Source organism: Podarcis tiliguerta (assembly GCF_965153285.1).
Source record: "Podarcis tiliguerta genome assembly, chromosome: 10".
Classification (NCBI taxonomy): domain Eukaryota; kingdom Metazoa; phylum Chordata; class Lepidosauria; order Squamata; family Lacertidae; genus Podarcis; species Podarcis tiliguerta.
Window position 1 is genome coordinate 2,798,661 of NC_139543.1, and position 10,709 is coordinate 2,809,369.

General features: G+C 44.3%; 1 long non-coding RNA gene across 1 annotated transcript in view; it reads right to left on the bottom strand.

Annotated features, from left to right (window-relative positions):
* The window catches only part of LOC310658284, a 256,099-nt gene that overhangs the window by 5,681 nt on the left and 239,709 nt on the right, over positions 1 to 10,709 (bottom strand). Inside the window, exon 3 of the long non-coding RNA XR_014502180.1 lies at positions 701 to 767. This is a non-coding gene — a long non-coding RNA (uncharacterized lncRNA). The remainder of the gene's footprint in view (positions 1 to 700; positions 768 to 10,709) is intronic.

The following is a 10,709-nucleotide window of genomic DNA, read 5'->3' on the forward strand; positions in this document are numbered from 1 at the left end:
CCATCATTATTTTATTGAAACAATATAAAAAGACAGGTGAGAAATTGTAAAAGTGGGGTGAGAGTCCAGTTGGCTTTTGGGGCTCTGCAATCCTATGAGCCCCATTGATGGACTGTTGACTTGTTCAGGGTTCACACTGAGGCCTCGCAGATGTGTCTGGTTGCGGCTTTGCTCCCTGACTTTATTTAGTTAAACTCTGAAAGCTGGACCACATCAGCATCCCACCCCCCACCCCCCTAACTAGGCTGCAGACACTGGCGTGGCAGGAGGAAAGAGGCCTGCAGCTCTGCAACCAGAGCAATACCCTGGTTGGTAACTAAATTTCCACAGGTGCTGCCCTTTTCAACTGACCAAGGACTGGAGGGCCACACTATGGACTTAGTCCCACACATGCCAATACCACAGACAAGGGGCTCTTCCCCTTCACCCCAATTTCTATGCAAACCATAACTGTTTTGGCTGAGCCTTTTCTTTGGGCACCTCAGTCGCTCACTCCCCTTTCTCTCTGCCTTAGGCTGGTTTGCTGTGTGGTCTAAGCAGCTGACAGGGAGGGCTCTGCCAAGTCCACTCTTGCTATTTTTACATTGTAGCAGAGAGGGTCAGAGAGCAAAGTACAAAATAGTGTGGGAGTGCGGATAGGGGTCCTTTCCATCAGGGTCTAAGATGGGCACCTTCTGAGCGGAGTTCTCCAGGTACCTACCTTTCCCTAATATATGGAACTTTGCTTTTGTTCTCACTCCACTCAGTGCAGTAAAGAAAGGGGTGACCTATTTTTCAGAGAGAATGGAACAGGGGCGTCAGTGTTGTCAACATGGAAACTGCCACAGCAAAACAGCTTTAATGTCAGGCTGCAAGATAAAATGTTACTGAAGAATGCTTGCATGTGTCAGCACTTGCATGGGTCTCTGAGGCAACACAAGTTGTGCCGGAGAAACAGAACAAGAAGTTTAGCTAAACATAATTGGTTAACAAGTTACGAGAAAGCCCTGTCCTCCATTTTTATGGTAGCTGAAAGTAAGTTTGCAGCTGCACTGTTGGTTCCTATAAATGAGTCCTGGGTTTCTACTTTGAGCGCCAGCTGTATAGTAATGAATTGTTTGGCATATCAAATGATGCCTGCTGAATACAATGATGATGATGAGTCTTGGAATAAATAAAATATAAAACTTGGTTACATGGATATATAATGTAGCTTTATGGATTATGGCCTTGGTGTTCCTGCAGAACTGGAAGGAACACTCTGTCTCTACCATTCGGATATTGGCACTTCAGGGACGGCATGGAAAAAGGACAGGGAAGAGAAGAAGAGTTTCTCAGGGAAGTTCCATAGGCAAAGCACATTCACCGCATGCAGAAGGTGCCAGATGTAGACATCTCCAGCTAAATGAAACTCAGGCACCTGGGCTCAGAGTGACCCCTGCCCAGGACCTAGAGAGCCACTGTGAGTCAGAATGGTCAGGACTAAGCTAGACACAGCCGTGGCAGAGCCATAGGTTCTGCATGTGCAATCTAATAGCCTTATGTGCTGTTGAATCCTGAAGGTGAGACTGGTCAGTCCTGGACACCACAGTAAAAATATCAATGAGACATTAACAGAACATCCGGTCTATACCATGACTTCTGTCTTGCTTCAATTTTGTGTTGTGCCCTTTTGATAGAAGACGTATATCCTAGCCGCAATAAAACTTTTGCTGAATACAAATCACCTGGGGAGGCATCAGTCTGGCAGGATGTTGATTCAATTGATCATAACTGATAGATGTTTAGACTGTTCATGCAAGGATGGCTTGAGCCTCTGTAGAACCAAAGGTCTCCGTCTGAGAGCCTGACCCCAAACTTGATTGTACCCCAGCTGGTGGGAGCCCCAGCCTTCTGCTGGTGGCTGGGTAGCCATGACCAGGTCATGGCCTGATCTCAAGTGGGCTGCAAGAGCAGCAATCCTGCCATACAATTATATGGTGAAAATAAAAAGAAATGGGTCTCCAAATGTATGTTTGTCTGAAAGGTGGCTCAGGACCTGAAAACTGGATTTTCATTTCAGCCATAGTTGCTAATGTGTAATATGAAAATAATCTGAGTTTAGTTTAAAGCAGAGTGGGTGTAGTAATCGAACGGGCTATCCACCCCCTCAACCAGTCTTCCAGACAGTGGCAGGACCTGGCAGGGAGAGGGATAGTCACGCAAGTCACAAACCAAACGGTAAGCTGCCACCACCTCCTTTCCTGGGACAACCCTCAAATGGGGTCCAAGGAGGATAACCCCCCTTCGATATTTACCGGGTTGCCCAGACCTGTGTCACTGTACCGTGATGCAGACAGAAATCCAACAGGTAGATGTACCAAGTGGTCAGGCACCGGTTGAATTTGGAGCAAATGATTCAGCAGAGGAAACACAGCCCAGAATAACTAAGGAGATAGTACAAGAATACTTGGCTAGTTTAGATGTATTCAAGTCTCCAGGGCCAGATGAACTGCATCCAAGAGTATTAAAAGAACTGGCAGATGTGATCTCAGAACCACTGGCAGTCATCTTTGAGAATTCCTGGAGAACAGGCGAAGTCCCGGCAGACTGGAGGAGGGCAAATGTTGTCCCTATTTTCAAAAAGGCGAAAAGAGAGGACCCAAATAATTACCGCCCAGTCAGTCTGACATCAATACCAGGTGCCCCATGATATTCTTGTAAAGAAGCTGGTAAAATGCAGTTTTGACTATGCTACCACTCAGTGGATTTGTAACTGGCTGACTGACCAGACCCAAAGGGTGCTCATCAATGGTTCCTCTTCATCCTGGAGAAGAGTGACTAGTGGGGTGCCACAGGGTTCTGTCTTGGGCCCGGTCTTACTCAACATCTTTATCAATGACTTGGATGATGGACTCAAGGGCATCCTGATCAAATTTGCAGATGACACCAAACTGGGATGGGTGGCTAACACCCCAGAGGACAGGATCACACTTCAAAACGACCTTGACAGATTAGAGAACTGGGCCAAAACAAACAAGATGAATTTTAACAGGGAGAAATGTAAAGTATTGCACTTGGGCCAAAAAAATGAGAGGCACAAATACAAGATGGGTGACACCTGGCTTGAGAGCAGTACACGTGAAAAGGATCTAGGAGTCTTGGTTGACCACAAACTTGACATGAGCCAACAGTGTGACGTGGCAGCTAAAAAAGCCAATGCAATTCTGGGCTGCATCAATAGGAGTATAGCATCTAGATCAAGGGAAGTAATAGTGCCACTGTATTCTGCTCTGGTCAGATCTCACCTGGAGTACTGTGTCCAGTTCTGGGCACCACAGTTCAAGAAGGACACTGACAAACTGGAACGTGTCCAGAGGAGGGCAACCAAAATGGTCAAAGGCCTGGAAACGATGCCTTATGAGGAACGGCTAAGGGAGCTGGGCATGTTTAGCCTGGAGAAGAGGAGGTTAAGGGGTGATATGATAACCATGTTCAAATATATAAAAGGATGTCACATAGAGGAAGGAGAAAGGTTGTTTTCTGCTGCTCCAGAGAAGCGGACACGGAGCAATGGATCCAAACTACAAGAAAGAAGATTCCACCTAAACATTAGGAAGAACTTCCTGACAGTAAGAGCTGTTCGACAGTGGAATTTGCTGCCAAGGAGTGTGGTGGAGTCTCCTTATTTGGAGGTCTTTAAGCAGAGGCTTGACAACCATATGTCAGGAGTGCTCTGATGGTGTTTCCTGCTTGGCAGGGGGTTGGACTTGATGGCCCTTGTGGTCTCTTCCAACTCTATGATTCTATGATTCTAAGAGGCACCCTTCACGCCTGGATGGTTCCTCCACTCACAACCCTCTAGGACTCTAGGATTAGCAGCAACAAAATTTCTCTCCACCCTGTTAACTAAAATGAAAGTGCGGAGTGGGGCAAGGGAAGCTGAAGTGGATCTGTGTGAAAGGACTTGAGACAAATTATGGGCTGGACATTTTCTCAGAGGCTTCCTGTTTCCTTAATTCTAAGGGTACCAAAGTGCTCCGATGTCATGATACTAAGCCAAACAAACCTGAAATCATAAATGTTATTAAAAAATAAGGCTCAATCATGGCAATTGTTCCATATGTGCTAAAAGTATTGCTTGCTCATCTATAGAATTTACTACACAAAACAATCAGATAAATGAGGACACTTTTATTGGGTGGTTTGAGACCACATTGTTAGGTAAATATTGATGGAATAGGGAAAATAATTGTGACTAGAAACAATTTTATTGAAAAGAAATGTTTTGTAATAATCAAATTAGAATTACCCTGGGATCCTTTGGGGAACAGTGCTGGATCAAGCAGACTTGGGCTTCTGTCCAAAGTGCTAAATCCCCTGGCATCCTTCGCATAGGGATGAGGAAACATGTTTGCTCCTTGTTTTGTCCCCAGTCAGAATCTGCTCAGGGTTTTGCATTCTGGCCAACTAAACTAAAGTTGCCAGATTACCCAGAGTGCTGCTTTTCAAACTCTGGAAATCCTCACCCCAAACCACATACGGATTTCCCCTTGCAAGGGAGCCTTTGTGGAGTTTTCTTGAGTGCGCTCTCAATACATACATGCTGATTCTGCCAGTGTGAATTGAGTATATGCATTCCAGAAATGGTCATGCATTGCACACTGATTTCTCTTCTGAGGAGCTCGCAAGCATTTGCCATGGAACCCTTGCAAGTTGCAGAAGATTTTGAAGCACAATGTGAGGTGAACCCTCAATTCATGTTACCCTGCAGCAACGGAAAACATACCTCAGAAATATACCCACAACCCATTAGAACTCTAGATTGCAGCAAAGGATGTCTGTCTTTCATGTAAGCTTGCCTGCCATTATGGTCTGTCTTACTGAAGAACCCATTATGTCTTCCTACAGCATTTCTGTGGCAGATGCCCATGGGTTCCTCAGCAGACAAACTGATGTGGAACATGCTCTGAAGATAGAAACCACCAACGTGCAATATAAAAGACGCCTTTTATGTAACGCAATCAAAGGTGCTATGGGGCTCCAGCTAAGTGCTTGACGGATGAGCATATAGATCCCTGGGCACAGACCCCAGCCTAGTCTCTTTCTCTCCATATGGTGGCTGCAGGGTCAGGTTTGGGCATGGAAATCTCAGGTTCCAATAGGGTGCTTCCAGACTGCCGTTATTTCCAGGTGGGATTCAATCAGGTTTTGGCAAATTTAGGTTAATTGGGAGCTCTTGTGCAATGAACCCATTTTTCCAAATCAGGCTTTTTGTGATTAAAAAAAAGGATGAGAAAATGCACTGAAAACTGGGAGATGAGACTTGCTCATCTAACTTCTGCACAAACAAACCAGGATGAATATTCATTAATGTTATTTAATCTTTCTGCAAACAAATGAGGATGAATGCTCAATAAACAGGTTGGAAGCACCCCCAGGTAGAAGAAGCTCCCTGCAGGATTGTAACCAAATCACAATCTTTTACTCCAAGCTATCTCATGGTGTTTTCTTAAAAAAAGGAGAGAGACTATAATGTTATTCTGAATTCTTTGCATTGAATGTTAGATGCAAAGGTGTCAGTAACTGGAAAGTCCAGTACTTTGCCTCAGTTTGAACTACAGGGCTTACTGCCACTGCCAAAGGGGCTTCGCTGACCTGGACTATCCTTTTGGCCTTTAGCCCACTTAAGAAGCAGATAAAAAGAAAAGAGAGACATGGTGGGATTTTATGACAATCAGCTACAATTACCCCAGTGACGTTTGGAAGGGTTTGAGAAGAAGGCGTGTTTACATTTCAAAACTGGTTTAACTGTCATGGTTTCTCCCTATGGAATCCTGGGAACTGTAGTTCTGTGTTAGGCTTCAGGCTTGTCTAACAGAAGCAACAACCCTTCAGAGAGCTCACAAAAGAATGAGATCTGCAGATCAGCCCCAGACGGGTAAGTTTTCAAACAAGTCTGATAGACACTGCTAGTGAGGTAATCCGTGCCTCGGTTGCTCATTAGTAAAGTTTAGGTAACACAGTAGTTGTGCGGGTTTGCCAATATAATGGAGTTGAGGATGTGCCCATCAGACCACATGGCTCAGTAGAAATACAGCAAGTCATAAAATAAATACATTGTGATGGGTAGGTTGGAAGATTTCCTCTTCCAGAGTATTATATCCTGTTCAAACTGATTTTATGCATCATAAGACTGGTCCCAAGAACCTTTGAGCAGAACCAACAGAGAGTGTTTACTTTGTGAATTATAGTTTTCAATGGTTAATATTTGGGGCTTATATTTTTTGCCTATGAATATTGCTTATCATGTGACAGCATATTGCCAACATGTAAACAAACACATCCATTCATTCATTAGGAATGCTTGCCCAATTTACGTCCTTGGGGCTCAGCAGATACCACAAAAATTGGCCCACTTCTGATTCAGAATTATCACATGAGATGATGAAAAGTTTGCTGAAGTGTTTGCTGAAGTCACAGACCAATGCCGTTTTCACCCACCTTCCCTTTCAATGGATATATTTGGTACGTTTAACCCAAGCTGTTACTCTTTCATTTACTGACCTGTATGTAGCTAAGATAGAAATATAATGCATTTTGCACTTATTAATGCACTGGTGTGCCAAACTCCTAGGAAATTCCATCACTGCACTGAGGGTTATTTCAGGAGCTGAATGCTCTGAATCATGTTTATTCATCATTGACAGAGCACTTTGAGATCCTCACAGTGTCTGCCTTGAAAAGGTCATGGCATGCTAATTTTCCTGGCTTTCAGTGCCAGCAATAAAAGCACATTTTTGGCTATCAATCCTCTTCATCACCATTATCATAGCCATCCTATTGTTGCTCTTTGTTGGTAGGTGACAAATGAAAAAACCAACAACCACAAAGAGAAATGAAGAGTAAAGTCTCAGGTCCCCTGAAATAATTGAGAAAAGGAAAATACAGTGGTACCTCGCAAGACAAATGCCTCGGAAGACGAAAAACTCGCAAGATGAAAGAGTGTTTCGTTTTCTGAGTTGCTTCGCAAGACGGATTTCCCTATGGGCTTGCTTCACAAGACGAAACGTCTTGCGCCTTTTTTTTTAAACCGCCAATGCATTCCTATGGGAAACCATCAATACACAGTGGTGCTTCGCAAGACAAAAAAACTCGCAGAACAAAAAAACTCGCAGAACGAATTAATTTCGTCTTGCGAGGCACCACTGTATGCTAAGGAATTGCACTGGCACTGGGAATTGCACTGGCACTCAAAAAGCATCAGGACATTTTCAATAAAGAAAGGAGACAGCATGGATGGGCTCACTTTGGTCTCATTCCTATTCCTGTGCTGGAAAGCCAGTGGTCCATGGCAGGTGCAATATATTTTCAAGGGAAGAGGGCATGATCAAGATCTCTTCAGCAGGGATGGGGAACCTGTGACCCTCCAGATATTGTAGGACTACAGCACTCATCATCCTGACTACCAGCCATGCTGACTGGGACTGCTATATGAGATATGTTGCTGTCCGAATCCACCATTCTTTGCAAGAATCCCAGGAATCTAAAGCTGCTAGTCAACTGATCAGTGATGCATTAGGTAACATAAGGACTACCTTGTGTTCACCTCTGAGCAATATTCTTTTTTGCATTAGGCACTGTAGAACAATAAAAAATACAGGTCCAGATAGAACAAGGAGCCAGTGTAAAGAGCCACAAAGAGGCCTAAGAGGACAAGTGGGAACACTGAGCTGTGTTGCAGAAGAACAAAAACCGGAGGCTGAGAGGGAGAAATAGGGATGCAATACTACATTCTTAGCCCTCAAGTCAGTGCTTTCCCCCACTAAATTAGTGGGTGGACCATTCCGACTTCTGGGCTTGCCCTCCATGGGGCCAGTCCCATGACATCATCAGTTGTTGTGGGGCCTTTGTAATTCTGGTATGCATGTGTGCTCCCGCAACTTGGGGCGGGGCCCCACAGCCTTTTATCTTTGTCGGGGTAGCAGCCAGTCCTCATCGCCCAGCAACTCACCTCCCTGTTTCGCCTGAAGGTGAGCACTCTTCCTGCAAGTACTCAGGTCTCTCCTTCTCTCAGACCTGAGTCTCTGCAGCTCGGGAGACGTCGGTGGGTTACTAGACCCAGAGGCCGCCTCAGCCTTCCCTGACCAAACCAGTAGTGGAGCAGCTGTAAGCGATAGCCCAGCTGGAGGCAACGAGGTCATCCCCGCATCTGGAGCCAGGGCAGGGTCAGGCCCCTGACTCGGCTCAGCTGGTGCTTGTTGCTTGGGAACCTGTGCAGGATCAGGCCCCAGACTAGGTTCAGCTGCCACCTGAGGCAAAGGATCCAGTGCAGACTGAGTCTCCTCTGGTTCCGAGTCCGAGTCCCAGGCCATCACAGCATGCTGCTTCCATTGGTGCCATGGACATCTTTATCATGATTCATTTTTGCATTGTGCATGTATGTGCACAGTCATGAGGTCTGGGATTGTGTGCTAGTAGCCACCAAGAAACAGCAGGAACAGGTACAAGCTCAGTGGGGAGGACAATGATTAATGTGAGGATCATTTGGTCCTTCAAAGAGGTCTGCCTGATTTTGCCCTCAGGCCTCAAGAGATGTCACCACTGGATCAGAGCACTGGATTTCTGGTTCCATTATGACTATATACTCATATCCGTGCAACAGGAATTCTCTAATGTTTAGTGAATACAGATATGCATGTGCTGATAGACCACTCTTGGAAAATATTGCAAATGCCCCCAAACTCAAATATCTTGATAATCATCTAAACTCTGTTGTATTGCCTGCAATAATGGGTATTTTTAATTTTGCATATATAATTCATGTATAAAATACAAAGTACTTCTGAAGCACAAATCATGATCTAGTAACTTGATAACTTTCTGCCATTTCAGAACATACAACAGAACATACAACAGAACATACATTTCAGAACATGTGGGCCAAGCAACAGGGCTACTCCCAAACTCCTCCAGATTAAGAGCACTTGGGGCATGATGAGTCTGGAGAGACCCTCACAGAGATTTGAATCAAGTGCTGGTTAAACACAGAAAACACCGCAATGTTTCATCTTTGGGTGTGCCAGGAACCTTTCACCAGTTTGATTTCACTTCCAGTCAAGGTGCACTGTTCTTGCCCAGCAGTTTCATGACTGGATGGTCAATATGAAATTAAGGGGTTCGTCAGACTTCAGAAACACCACTTGAGTGAACAATGCTTTCAGCATGCGAAGATGATGATGCTTGAGAGGTTAAGGAAGTGGATACCAACACCAGAAATTTCTCACAAATTGTACTTTGGAACTACTCAGGGGTCAGGTACCATTCAGGCTCACTCAGCTTCCAATAACTTTTTCAAGATGGGCTCTTTGATGTGCCAAGGCACCCACTAGAAGTGGCATCAGCTTTCCAAGCCAATAAGGTTGCTCCTATTTGCAAAATCTAAACCACTCAGCAGTTATAGGTGGTCAAGTCTCCTGTTGTCTCCTCTTCCCTCCCTCCCTCTTTTCCTTTTAAAAAATTATGGTTAAATCACAAAGCTACCAGGGGTTCAGTTTACTCCTGTTGCAATGATTTGGTAAGTGAAAATATCAAGCGCTCAAGCTAGCTGAGGTCAATTATATATCCCTAACAATTTATTAAAATAGAGTAGAAGAAGAAGAAGTTTGGATTTGATATCCCGCTTTATCACTACCCTAAGGAGTCTCAAAGCGGCTAACATTCTCCTTTCCCTTCCCTCCCCCCCAACTAACACTCTGTGAGGTGAGTGGGGCTGAGAGACTTCAGAGAAGTGTGACTGGCCCAAGGTCACCCAGCAGCTGCAGGTGGAGGAGCGGAGACGCGAACCCGGTGCACCAGATTATGAGTCCTGGAATGAGTGCTGGAATGTAGCATTTTGCTTGTATCATAAATTCCATTTTGTTGTGGTTATACCACTTCAAAAGTACTGCAGTATATTCGCCTCGCCATTTTTGTCATTTAAAAAAAAATATATATCTGTGTCTAGAAAACAAACAAATAATAAAAAAGTAAATTATACCCTTGCTGCGAGAGTTAACATTTTCATTTTGCAAACTTGCAACACTGGTTCTCTAAATGTGTGGTGCTATTTTGAAAGGGGGTACATGCTCAAAAAACAATGCAATGCTGAGCATATCAGGTATTGAATCTCACTCTGGAAAAAGCTGAGCAAATGTCCACATTTTTTCACTCAGGCTTTCCCTTAAGGGCAGACCCTGTTTTACGTGCTCGAATCCTTCCTCTTTTTCTTTACACTTTTATACTACTACATCATTGCTTTTATGCTGTTTTATACTGTACATCGTTAACAGATTTTTTAAAAAGTGTTTTATAAATGCTTAAAATGTTTATTAATTTACAAAGGTATTTGTATACCACTTTCTTACAATATCAGGGATAAAACTGTTAGCACATCTGCAAAGCTAAGCTGAGTTTGGTATGGTTTCGAATTGGATGGGAGCACCGTGTGCTGAGATTCCTGCACTGCATTAAAAAAGTTATTACTTTTAGATCATTTTTCTTTCTGAGTAAACCCAGGTGCATATATTGTGTCTGTAGAGCCCATTTTCTCCAGACGAGATGCAGTTTGTATGCATGCGGATGATGTACAGCAGTCAGGCAGCAAGCTAGCAGGCAAACAAACAAACGGGATGAGTCTCCCGAAAAATCCTTCTTCTCGTTTCCTTTGAAAACTCTGCCCAGGTCGCATCTCGGCGCCCGCAAGCAGTTTC